The sequence below is a fragment of the Buteo buteo genome, chromosome 20 (assembly GCF_964188355.1).
Source record: "Buteo buteo chromosome 20, bButBut1.hap1.1, whole genome shotgun sequence".
Lineage (NCBI taxonomy): Eukaryota > Metazoa > Chordata > Aves > Accipitriformes > Accipitridae > Buteo > Buteo buteo.
The window spans coordinates 804,222-818,649 of record NC_134190.1 but is presented as its reverse complement, the minus strand read 5'-3'; positions in this window follow the sequence as shown (position 1 = coordinate 818,649).

The window sequence follows — 14,428 nt, the reverse complement described above, 5'->3', positions numbered from 1 at the left end:
CCAGCGGCGACGGATGTGCCCCCTCCGCAGTGTCCCGGCGGGGTTGCGGCGGCTGGTTCGGAAGGACTTGAGGAGTGCCTCCTGGACTGGGTTCCAGGCAGGGGTGTTAAGGGAGATTTATACCGTCAGGTGAAGGAATGGGAGGAAAGAACACCCTCGGAGGGGGAAATCGGGAAGCTGCGAGGGTTAAAAACTGTGGTAGAGGGGGAACCACCCCCTGGCGAGGGAAATCAGGCACCTTTGCCGGGAGAGCAGGCTGAGTTTTTGCCTGCTGAGCCTGTGCAGGCTGCGCCTTTGCCTGCTGGGCCTTTGCCTGTTGAGCCTGTGGCGGCTGAGCCTTTGCCTGTGGCTGCTGAGCCTGTGCTGGCTGAGCCATTGCCTGCGGCGCAATAACCTCTGCAGACGAGGGGGAGAGGCATTGGAGGGGAGAAAAAAAAAAAAAAAAAAGGAGGCGTTTCACTGGAAAGTCCTTGAGAACTTAAAGAATGCTGTGAGTCAGTGCGGAATCCACTTATTGATAAAGCCAGTAGTTGTATGTAGAACTTGCTTTAGGTAAAAAGTGTGTTAAGCATACTTTGATTAAACATAGCGTGAGCGAGGGTATGCCTGTGTACAAACACCTGAAGGGCTACTGAAATGGGTTCCTAGTCGTATGATGCGTCCTGCCTTAACCTCGTAGTGTTTGAGTTTTCTTACAGATTGCTGTCATCCTGTCCTGGCTTGTGACACCTTGGGTATCCGGATGACATCCCTCTCAGAGTCCATCAATACATGCCTTTATGGGATCCGACTGCCGGAGCTCGCGGCCAGGAATCTAGGTGCCTCAGACATTATGCCTTAACATCAGCGCACCAACGATAAGCCTTATAGAGTAATAGAAGTAACTCTTTCCAAGTCTTAACTTTCAATCTACCTCTTGTGTGAATTTCTATAAAGGAGCTCTTTGCTCTGCAGGGTAAATGGGACATTTATGGGTGTTTAAGATAGAGTGTTTTAAAGTAGTTGTAGAGATATGCTTCTACTCATGGCACTTTATATAGTTATTTCTTTGTGTGGAATTGTTCATAACAATAGAAGCCAACTCGTCATGGGGAGGGGAGAGATGTAGGGTTCGATGTTTGGAAGATCTCACGATGTCACAGAAAGTTAGAGGGTTAGTCGCAGCCTTGTGATGTACCTGTAACCCCACCTCCCCTTGTTAGTATAAAAGGAATTAACTGCGCAATAAAAGGCGGAAGTTGGCGCTCACACTGCGTGTGTTATCTGTCTCTTTCCCTGGTCCGGGCCGACCAGTGATCTAAGCGTGGCACCTTGATATGTAGCGAACACTACAGAATAGCAAGATAGAATTAAGAAAAGAGAAAACAGGCTGTAATGGAATAGAAGGCACATAAAAGATAAGAAAAGTGTAAGTAAAGCTAAGAAGATTAGTAGTTTGCCTGCTCTTTCCATGTTTTTGAAAATAAAACTTCTTTCAAGATTAGCTGCTAGACTTGTATATTAGTTTCATCAAATCCAGAAGTTTAGATCTCAACATAAATGAAGAAACGCTTCAGTGTACTTCTGGCCCTGTGCAACATTTAAAGTATCTATTGTTAACAGTGTTTTCTAGTAGCACAGGCATTGACAGTGTTGCTTTTCAAACATTAGCAGTGAACAGTACTCTCCACTGGAGACCTAAAGTTTTTAAAACATCCCCCACATCTTGCAGAATTTTCAAAGGTCCTTTGTTTTAGGTATCATGAAGACCACCAAGATGATTTATGAACCACTAGCCTATATCAGGACTGAAAATGTGGAAATGGATAAAAATGTCCTCTAGAAAAGAGCTCAAGCAAAGGAAGATGGGAAGAAAAAGCCTCTCAAAACAAAGACAGGTGCTCGGAGAAATGAACGAGAGGTCTGAGATAGCACTAGGAAAGTTGCCAAATTATTTGTTTGACATTAACTTAATTTCTGATGATTCAGATGAAGTAATTATGTCTGGTAATTTCACCTCCATTACTCCAGCTTAAAATGAAGTAGTCTTGCAGGGTGTAGTTTTTATGAAGTGCTAAATAGCAGAGGGGCTCACACTCAGATGCGTTATTAAGCATCCACATGAACCAAGAAAGAAAAGATGGATAAAATGTGCTATTGTACAGGTACAAGTATACTTGTACAGGTATACTGTTATAATAATGCCCCCCCCCCCAAAAAAAAAAAAGAAAGAAAGAAAAAGAAAAATCAAAACATTCTTTGAATTAGCTTGCAACTATGCAACATGGTTTGACAAGCCCACATAGCAAATTACAGATAGCTCTGGAAATTATTTGTTGTTTAAGGTCCTAAAATACAAATAGTAGCATTGCACCATGTATGCCCAATCAATATATCCACAATACTTAGACTAGACCTTTATTTCCAACTTTTTCAAGATATACACTATCTTGAGAATATTAAGTGAAAAATTCTTTTCTCCTTTGTGTTTCATCAAAAAATGTGACTTGTCTGATTTGTTTAATGAATCTATATCAATTATCAAAGACTGCCCAGCAAAAAACTATTTAAATCTTGCTAAGATACACAACACTGAATTTAGAAATTCAGTATAAAAAAATTTTGAAGCTCCATGTTTTTTAAGAAACTGAAAAAAGTCCTTCAGTTGCTGGGCATTCCTGTGAATAAGGAACGGAAATATTTCAGAAGAAAGGAAAACAGAACAGATAAATTGCATTTTTGAAGAAGAAAGTTCCAACTGTAGCACAAGTGAAATAAAGAAATTGTATATTTATCATTAATATTTTGGAAAGCACTCTATAGAAATCAAGAATTTAAAAATAGAGATATTTTCTTGTTTAATGGATTTCTGCTAAGATAGAATGCCAATACAAATGAAAGTAAAGAATAGTAAAGAAAAAGACTATAGTGGGCACATGCTGTATATACCTCACTCCACACCAGTAACATCTTTCACATCCCCACATACACTCTTTGTTTACTGATGTTCAATGATGAGATTGCACAAGTAAATTTCAGCTTATTAGATGTTCCAAAATGTTAATTTTGACTGCTCACAATTTATGATTGTTGAACTAAACTTCATAGTCACTAATTAGTTGAAATTAAAAAAATTCTTAAAATTTTCTCTGAAAAAAAGAAAAGAGGAAAAAAACAAACTCTATGCTTGCTTCTTTTCCTAAACAAATAAACTTTATGCCATGCGTTTATGATAATTGAACTAAGTAGCAGTTTTCTTCTCCCAAAACACTTGGACAAAACAAGACAGCTGATTGAAAAAAAAAAAGTTTCTTAAAAGCTTAAACACAAACTTGCTTTCATAACTGGGGAGGTGGGGATTAAATAGGTTGGAAAATGTTGTGGTGTCTTAGTTTTACTGGGTTTTAACCTGAGTTGCTCACTAGGAAATTACAATGGAGTCCAATAGTCCCTTGATTCTATTCAGCTCTCTTCATACACTGACTCTCAAGCTACAGCAACAAGCTGTAGGGGTCGGTGAATGAATGAAATACCACAAGCAAAGAACCAAACAAGTCCAGACATCAATCCCTATACCACAGTAAGTATTTCAGTGACTTGAAGAGAGCCCTTTGTACTCCAGAAATCTTACCTTTTCCTCCTCCCCTCCTCTATTATATCAGTTGTAATAGAAGTTTACGGAGTCCCTGTGAGTCCCCAAAGTATCTCAGAAGACTTCCTCACCCTGAAATCAATTTTGTAACAGTCTAATTCACTTAAACCATCAGAAACTTCTCTGTTTACACAATTTTTAATTGAATGGTTTTCACACTATAATTTTATATATTCAGAGAATATTGGAAATTCCATCTAAAGGAATTTTATCATAAGTATGGAGAAAGTTAGAATTTATACTGCATTAACGCAACAGTATTTCTATTAAGCAGTGAGAATAAATATTTAGACAGCTACCTTTGAAATTTTACCCTTGATGTAGAGGATACAAGACCAAACCATTGCCAATTCATAATACAAAATACTTAAATGTGTCATCTTTTAAATTTTAGCTTCACTTGGCAGATTATTCTTTGTCACTGTAATTCTCTTTGATGTACTTAGGTAAACTTTATCTCAGACTACATTGAATTTGAAAGAAGTATCAAAGTAAAAAAGTAGCCGTAAGAGGAGGCAGGGTTCAAGAATAAATTTCAGTCAATGTCTAGGGCATGGGAGCCAGTCTGACATTTAACTGAATTGCCTCTTGAAAACAAAGGTAACATGGGGTTCTGAGCTCACACACTTGAGCATGATGCACAATTGGGGTATGCAATATCCCTCCTTTCCAATATATCACAACAGCTACTATTTTAGTCAGTCCACACATACTGTATAAGTCTACATTTAAAAATAGCTGCCTGTTCAGTGAAACAGGGATTTGGGCTTAAGTGTTTTCTGTTTGGCATTTCTTTTCTGTTTTGTTTTTAAAGCAGGTCATAGAGCTTTCGATAGTGCATGAGCTACTTAAGGGCTGCATTGCTACCAGTATTAATGTGCTGTGCCAGTATAGAGCTTAGCACTCACTAACATGCCTTGCTAAAACTTGGTTTGTGTGTACATACACACGTTATCATTTTATAGCTCCAAGCCAAACATCCAATTTCTCTAGAGACCTCTAACAACCTTCTCTTCACCACCAACTCTGAAGACTTCAATAGAAAAGTAGTATATTTACCTGGGTTGGTACCAGGAACACTAATACAAGGGTTTGCTGATGCTGAGTGAGGAGCGCACCAGGCTCTCCTGAACTTCATGGTGGCACCAGGTTCTCCCACCCATGGGAGTTCATCCCATGGTATTCCTGGGATCCAGGGCACCAGCAGTCAAATATGGAACAGGTTCAGTCATAAACCACTGAAAAACCATGCAAAGTCTTCACATAAGGTACACACGCCTGTCACCCCTGAAGATTGGTTGTTCTCCCAGATATTCAAGATCACCTTCATCTTTCTGAATTGTGTTCATTATCAGCCTAATTGCAGTGACAGTCATAGGGTTGGCAAACTCCTGTTGCTATGACTGGTTTGTCCTGATACAAGAGACTATCAGCTCCCTCGTGAAACAGATTTACTAAAAAATGTTATTTCCTTGTGGTTTTGCTTGCTTGATTTTCTCAAGAGAAAGACATCACCACTGTAGAGAAAACAGCTGGAAAGGAGAACAATTTTTTATTATTATTATGTCATTGTTGTTATTATTGATTGTTTAAAAGTAAAGGCATTTAGCAAGGGTGGGTAGGGAAAGGCAACAGGCTAAGGCTAAAAATTATGGAAAAGACTTCAAACCAGGAAAAGGTTGGACAGGTGAGAAAGGACCAGCAGAGCTGCAAAGAGTTCAGGCCTAGGTTTTGAAAGCTAACAGACAGGTGCATGCGGAGATTGGCTGGTGTGCATCATGGAGCCACTTCACAGTGTCACTGGATTTCTTACTTATTCAAGAGCCTTTTTTTAGCTCATGCATGACAGAAATCTTTTTGAGGACCTCCTGGTGCTGCAGCGCAATCATTGGTTTTGACCCTAGTCTCCACACTGGGTGTTGAACAACAGTTTCTGAATTCACTTCCTTCATAAGAAGCTTTTTTACAGGCTGAAAATCATTGGAAACCAAAACAATGCATGGTAAGGGGAGACAGATGGAGGAGTCACTCCAAAACTGCACTACTTGTCTGAATGAACATATTAATGTAGACACAGCCCTCATGATGGCCATCAGCTTCCTTGGAGAGAAGACAAGATGAGCCACCACACAACCCTGTCTGACCTGCTGTTCACCTGACTCATCAATCTAGATTACAGATCAGTAGCATGCCTACAATCACATGGGACAATAAAACATTGGTGTTTAGATGGATATGGACCTTTCTGTGCCCGCTTTTCTTATTTCTAGAAAGGCATGTTTTTGAGCTCTCGCTGTTGCAGAAATTCTTCAAAAGAGAACACGCACATATTAACCTGCCTCTAAAACTGCCACACAAATAAACAGCTTCCAATCTTCAAATTTTCTAATTTTTAGCTACATCTTGGCTGAATTAACAATATTAAATATAACAGCCCATGCACACAGGCTCACTTAAAGTGTTAAACTTGTAATACATTCCTTTCATCTTCTTGCTCAGTTTTCCCAGTCTAACCTAGTAGTCTGTGACCACAGGTCCTCAGCATACCTCCAGCTCCTAGTGGTGAGATGATGCCTGGTCATTTTGGGAACCTTTTGGTTAAAGAATTACTAATCTTTTAACACTCCCCCTGCAAGGCAGCCCGTTCACCTTCCTACATGTAAGCAGCAGTAACTATCATAGCCTTCTTGCAGTAAAACCAAAACCAAAACCCAAACCAAAGAAACCCACAGATATGTCAGAAGAAGAAAATCTCTGTTTTGCTGGTCATTTACTTACTTTAAACTTTAGTTATTTGCTTGTTGAATGAAAAATGCAGCTACATTCCTTTTTAAATCAAAGTAGCTGATAGTGCTTTCACATGTATTTTGACAGGTAATAAAAGAGGATTACTTTCCAAGGAAAGACAAAACTGCATAGATTGACAAGCCCAACTTCCTCCTGAATCAAATTTCTCTGGGTTCAAAAAAAGAAGAGGCTTGTAGGCCAACCTACAAGTTTCAGCATCTTGCAGAGTAAGTTGCATTAAGATATGATGACAAAGTCACTGACCATTATCTCATGGCATCTCTAAGGAAACTGCACATTCATGCATATGTCAGCAGTATTTTTCAAGACAAGAGCATATGAATACTTCAAAGTTGTTTGTTATTTAAAGCCAAGAACCTGTGTTTGCAGGGCAGGTCCCACAAATAACAGGAGTTCCCAATTATAATAACTGTCTTGCTTATCCACACTTACTGCATTTTGGTTCACTTTGCAGAGAAGTCTCAGGCTGCATGGACTGATTTTTTGTTTTGTTTTGTTTTTAATGAAACCAAATCAGAACATGCACTCTAGAAATGGACATGCTTCAGTTGCTACCTTCAGTTCATGAGGCCAGACTAGAGCTAGGTTGAGGTAAAACTCTAGCAGTGCATATGGTGTGACCATGACACACTAGATGTTTTAACTCTGCAGATCTGCTCCACCTGAATGATATTCCTTACTAATGTAAACATAGCCACAGAGCATCAGAGGGGAAAACCAAAGGATTAATAGCTGTGAGCTCCAGCAACTCTTATCATATTCTGGTTCACAAAGATATTACTGTGAAAGTTTACTTCTGTTGAATTGAGTTCTAAGGAGAAGATGCAGAAGAATTGGTAACTGCAGTCCCTCTTTATTCTTCAAAAAGGATAAATTGTTCATTCGCAGCTAAGCCTAAAAGCATTCCATAACAGCAAGTCAAAAGCAAGGCCCTTACAAAAAGATATTCCTTACACTAATGGAGACGTAAGGGGGCTTATATTCTTTGAGTGTGAAAGGTCAGCAATAAAGTCTCCACAGATACTCTCCAATATGTTCATCATTACTGTCATGAAATAAAAATTTGATAACCAAAGCATGAAGTGGCTGTCTGAAGACTTTAATTTATTTATTTTTTTTAAAGCAAAAGCACTCCCTCAGATATCATGCCTATCTCCACATTCCCCAAACTGTTACTTGAAAGTGAAAGTCTGGCCAGACAGCTTGCCATTCATTAAAGTTTTTAAGTACCTTAAAAGTTTTGCTAGTTTGCTGTATTACCTCTTCATAATCTTCTTTCTGTTTTGTAAGTAGGTGTTTGGTTTTTATTTTGTTAAAATACCAGCAACATCTTAAAGTACACACACAAATGGTTGTGTTATTTGTGTTTGATTTCTTGTGAAGATGATATGTAGTACTCTTTTAAGGCCAAATAGTGTTTATAAAAGTCTGCTGGCACCCATATACTAGCTGGTTAGTTCTTCCTACAACTGAGCAGATTGTACATACCATGGTTACACACCTTATTCCTTTCCCTCCTGACTAGGACCAGCCTGATTACAATAAAGGCCACAAAAATACCAAGTAATGTTCTTTGGCTATAGAGAACCAATATCCCTTTGAAAGTGGCTAAAGAGAAGAAATGTAACTTTGGACTACATATCATGTCCTGAAACATATATTCAGCAACTCTCTCACCTTCCATGGCAACAGCCTCAAATGTTTTCCTGATTTCCCTTAGCAATAAGAATTGCAATTAGTGTGCTTTCCAACATGCAACTTCTTGAAAATCCCACATTGTCATCCAACTAAATTCCTTAGCATTCCCTGGAAGCATCCTATAATCAGCATTGTTTGTTAGCAGGATGAGATATGCATGAGAAAAAAGTTTGTTCCTGTTGGCATGAGAAGGAGGGAATGAGAAAGAAGGGGCAGAATTAATCCTTTTAACTTCATGAACATGATAATGGACTAGTTTCAAAGGAAAGACTAAATACTCTTCAAAGGATGGGAATAAATGCCTTCCAAAGTTGACATAAAATGTAACTCAATTACTAATTACTTACACTGTGTCCCATATTCAACATCCTCATTTGTAAAGGTATGCTTTATTACTCAAGAACTGCATCTCTGTAGATTTTTTAGCACACGTGTCTTTGGTACAGGCAAGGTATAAACAGTCTCCATCTGTTTTCTTACTGTTCAACCAGGACACCTTCTCCTCAGGAGATTATTTAACAATTCAACAATAATTACTGTGATGTTGAGACTAAAAAATGTTCTTAACTATTTTGGTTTATTCTTTCTAGCAATCAGGTTAAATTTTATTTTCCTGTCTCTTCCAGAGGGATCACACTACTTCCTTTTCCTCTTTAAGTTTCCTTTTTTTGTACTTTCACTTTTGGATTATCTAAAGATGAACTGAACAAAATCAACAGATGGGATGCACTTAAGTACACATCTCTCTTTTCTTTCATGGATTAGCCCCCAAATTAAAGGTTATTTCTTGAAATTGTACCTTTATACTACTACTACTACTACTGCTACTACTACTACTACTACTACTACTACTACTACTACTAAAACTATTCTTCTATGTTGGAGAAGCCCTGAAATTTTTTTTTTTTAAAAAGGTCATGGAGCATAAAAGAACTCTGAACATTTTAAAAAAAAGTGAAGCAGGAAATACTACATGTTGTGAAATGGCTGTCTCTTTCAGTTACTGCACTCAAAGTGGCAACTGAGTCCTTTATCAAGTGACACAATGAGTTATGCTTTCCTCAGCTGTGAATTCCTTTCAGGCCAATAACAAGGCAGAGGGCTGAAATGCAGATAATTCAGCTTCTCCTCTTGTTTGGAAAGTCTTTGTTCCTTATTCACTCCAGTCTTTAACTACAACAGCACATCCATCTTTCTGGTTTGCTCAGGATGTCTCTGTGGTTGGATGACCAAGAGTCTGTGCAGATCCACCTACCTTGGGCCAATAGATGCTATCCTTTCTTTAGGCACTAGATGGCATGTGTCACATTCAGCGTATGATGCATCTAATACTACTAATCCCATTATCCCTGTTAAAACAACGTCATTCCTTTCCAGATCCCGCCTCTATTTTCAACCCTGGGCTATTGTACTCTACAATTATGGTGAAAAAAACCCACAAAACCCCAAACTTTTTAAAGCAGCTTCCATACAAAACTTGTTATCTTTATTCCTGCTTGCTGTTACTCAGTGACCCTCAAGATCCTGTTACATCATAGTCAACTCTACAGCAAGTGCACATTTTATTCCTATTAAATTCTATGAGAAAGTCATCCAGTGCTACTAAGGTCCTTACCAATTTTGTTAGCCCTCATCTTTTCCTGTTGAAATATGTCGATACTATTCACCATGAGTAGAGAGGCTACATTTTGATGTCAGGAAATAAATACTCTTTACATGGTATAGTATTTGTCTTACTTGAGTCATGTGGGAAAAACTCTTATTGCAAGAGCTCTGCAGCGTGCAATAGGCTTACTAAAAAGTATGTCTGAAAACTGCAGTGTTTTGGTCCTATTACAGAAGCTCTGGCTTTCCTTCTGATGAAACAGGATATATTCTAGCCAGGGATAGGGTATGCATGATGGTATGCATGAGTTTTTTCCAGCAAAATTTTGGTCAACTCTTATATTAGCTGAACACACTTATCCACCCTTAGATAAAAGACGACTGCAATACACAACTCAGTCAGGAAATGCCTAGTGGAGTTTTCAATGGATATGCACTAAATAAAAATGCATACCACCAGGTTCATCTCAGACGAAAAAAAACAGGAACAGGCTTGCAATTGTCATCAAGAATTGCTTTCGTGACATTGACTTTACTGTCTAAAACCATATATTCAAATCTCAGTAACCATGATCCTAGTGCTTGTGAACTCTCTAGCTTCAGCTTCTTAAGGATATTAAAACCTGGTTGCATTTTTAAAAAACACTATAGCACAGAGGAACCAATTCATTTTACCATTATCCCTCAGTGTTCTGGAAAAATAATTTCCAATTAATAGCTATTGAACAGCTCAACTTTCTTTGACAACTCATTAAGCCATCGCAACTCTGCACTCTCATTTTTCTAAAACTAGACTCCTGAATAATTGTTTATAAAGGTCTTCATCTCTCCGCAGTTTAGAAGACATTGCACATTCCTGTGCCACCTAGCATTATTTTCAAAACCCCGTTTTTCATCTTAACAGATGTCTGTCTTTTTCACTCTAATTACATTGCTTAGCATCAGCAGCAAAGCTGTGTTTCTCATACTTAGGGAAGCAAATAACTGTAGAGTCTAAGATATTACTGTATGGTGACAAGATAAATGCTGACATATTAATGGAAATTAGTGCAGATGTTTTCATCTGTGCTTCAAATGGGTTACTGTTAATGACAGCAAAATTAAATGTTCATTTGACCAAAGCAAAGAACATGTACATAGCTCTTTTGCACAGTGATCAGGCTGCTAACCTGAAAGAGGAGAAATTGAGGTCTCAGACCTGGTTCCAGAAACCATGCAGTTGAACAGTGCAAAGTGAAATGGCATTGCAAAGGACAGCATCAAAGTGCCTCAGTCCTTCTCGGTATTCAGCAGCCTGAAAGTTCTCAGAAGAGTGATCAGCTAATGTTAAAGTAACAAAAATTATTCATGACTACTGGTCTTTCAGTTATTGTGAAAATGAACCTTTCATTATATTTTGAGACTGCTGGACACCAGACTCCATAAGCAACCTCTGTTTTCATTGTGGGACAAGTGAGAAGAAATATCACATCTTAAGAGTTTAAACTCATTTTAAGTCCCTCACATCCCTCATCTTTCTTCCCAGATCAATAGTCCAATATAGTCCTAACTTTGCTTCTTATATGCTTCAAAAAAAGTTTACTGATTCTTTCACCATCCTTCCTGTAAATACCATCAGCCATTTTCTGCCATTTCCTCCAAAACCCACCAGCATCCTGGTGTTACATATCCAAACATTTCTCTCAGCTCTTTACCCTCAGAGCAGGATAAAGAACAGCCAGGTTAGATCATATCAAAGGTCCACCTAACTGGGTATTGTACCATGACACAAATGGCTGACAAAGGACAGGTAAAATCTAGCGAAATCATTTACAATATCTGCCATTAATGGCATTCCAGTCTCCCATGTATTTTTATGTCAAGGCCCTCCCAAGGCTTCCTCATTTAGCAGCCCTCAAAGGTCTCTTCTGTGGATATTTCAGGGATATAAATGCAAATGTATGCAATTTCTACCATCTACAGCATCCAGCAGCAAGGAGGTAACAGGCTACTGTGCCAATCTCTTTGGAATGTGACTGCTGCCAGTTCCTTCTACCCTCTAGTGCTTCAAAGGGGTTGGGGAGCGAGCCCTCTCCAAACTTGGTTGCAGACCCTGTAGACAAAATATATGCTGTGCTATATACTGTGTTACCTAAATCCAAGGACTTGATCTCACTAGGATGAGATTTACAGGCTAAATTTCAAGTACTTCTGTTTTCTCATGGTGTGTCATCTGTTGCACAGAAGGATCATTATGGGGGCCTAACCTGGGACTGAACATACAATTAATCAGGCCTATTCCTAATAACTTCTATGTTGTCAAGTTTTTGAATGAAATATCAATATTAAATAAACCTTAAGATAAAAAAGGGGGCCTCTAAGAAGCAAAAGCCTTCCTGCCTGATCGCATGAATTTGTCATTCCTCTGAAGGCTTATTCTATTCAAGTAGCAAGCTGCAGACTTTCAGCTGAGTAAGGTGCTAAGTGAAAGTCAAAGGCCTGACAGCTGCGGTTATTGCCATGAGCAGTAGGTAGGAATCACAAACTATTCAGCAAAATACCATTTGAAATGAGCTTTTTCCTGATTTTTGCACCAGGTCATGTTCCTTTATGCTCACACATACAGAAGAGGATTTATTTTAGCAAAAGGGAATTTTGTTCCCTCCCCCAGGCAAATAAAATGGAAGTGAATCTACATGGGGTTTTTTCTGCGTTTTGTTCTTAAACCTGCTTCAGAAGCTTCTATAAATGGCAGTTGTATTACCACAGCACAGAGCTCAGAGGAACCAACATTTAGTAGTGCCTTATGCCCACAGACAATTACACTGAATTAATAAATCCTAGTTAACTTCTTATTAATGCAATAAGGGAAATCAGGCTACTTCTAATCATTTCAAGGCATCACAGGTATCATGGGGATGCTGATCACCACACTTGTGAAGAGATAAGAAGAGAGATGACTTCTGATATTTCCTGGGGAATTCATGCATGCCCATGCTATTCTGCTCCTACTCCCTTAACAAATGGGGCACAAGAGCTCCCAGCTATGGGACTTAATGTGACTACATCCTCTTTCATGTCTGCATCATCACTTTCCTTTTCCAAACATACATTTTCCTTCTCCAGGAGACCATGAAACAGCACTAAAGATAGCATGTGATGAATCGACTGATAGAGAAATACTGTGCTTATGAGACTGATCTAAGTTGCTTGCAATATTCTTTTTGTTTTCATCCTTCATCTTCGTTCCTTTAGAATGTTTTTCTTCTCTGTTTATTGATTTCTTCAGTGATCAGGCACTTCAAGTCCAATATTTTTTTCCATTTATTTCCATGTTGCACTCAATGTATTTCAGAAAGGAACAAATCCAGGGACACGTGAAGGTTTGTTTAGTAACAACTCCACTCCCTCTATGCAACTTTTTTCCACACTCATCAGTTTTATTTTGAATAGTGAAGACAGTGAACAGTAAATTCAGCACAGGCTTGAACCCTCTCACGAGGCTCTACTCACCTCTGTTGTAGGTAGGAAGTGTTCATTGTCTAAACTGCTGTTAAACAGTGGGAAGACTCCTACAACCTCCCTGTTGCTTAGCAGTACCATAGGTAAGCTCTCATTTTTGACAGTTACAGGAGATTCCCTTGCTGGAGTTTGTTCTCCATCTGAAACATATTTCAGTTACATTCTTAGCTTTGGATTAGAGGGAAAAGACTACCAGGAAGACAGTCCTGTGCCACGGAAAACATTTTCGTAGCTCGTTTTTGAATACAAGTAGGAAAATGCAACTAAATAAGGCCTTAGGAAACAAGAAGAAGGGCAACCATTTTCAGTACTACTGTTGAAAAGCCCCCTTTCAGCCCCCCCTTAAAATTCTTCTTCAAAAAAGTGATTGTACAGGAATCAGTTCGGAGTAGTCAGATAGGAGGCCAAGTCTGCAGCTTTTCACCTAACTAGTTTAGTATCATCATGTTCTCTGTTGGTTAATTTTCCTGTTGTTTCATCCTCTGGGAAGGATCAGCACTTCTGTGTTGGGTCAGCTCAGTAAATAACTTTGCAGGGTTAGAGAGGGGGATCTGCCAAGAATTAGCACAAAGTATCTAATTTGTTTCCACAAGAACATTACCAGAATTTTTTTTAAAGGCAAAAGGAAAAAGAAAAAATATCCAGTCAGGATGACCATGTTTGCAAGACGAAAAAAAAGAAAGTCAAAATATTATTCCAGATGGTCTGCATTTCTGCTACTTTTTATCTACTAATGCAAAGTTACGGATTACATGAAAAGCAGATGTTGAATTTCATAGTAACATGTCCAACTCCTCATTTCTTTCACCAGCTTTCCATCAAAGAGCAACACAAGATAGGTGATGAAGTATGAAATATGTCTATTACCAAATTCTGGGTAGAGATTCTAACACCTAATGAACATCCTGCTACTTAAAAAATACATGAAGATCATATAACAATTAAGTTCTGTTTGCAAGAGAGAAAGAAAGAACAAGCCACAAGTGATGAAATGGGAAGTTTCTCCCTACCATTATGTTTTACTCTTGACTTTGTCTAAGACTGCCAAAAATGTAAGAATGGGACCTGCAAGACACTTCACATAGCTGACGCATCTCACTTAATTGTGGGGGTTTTTTTCAGCTGGACGGAAGTAGAGACTACAGAGCAGGATATGAATGTGAAGAAAAACAAAATAAAAATATC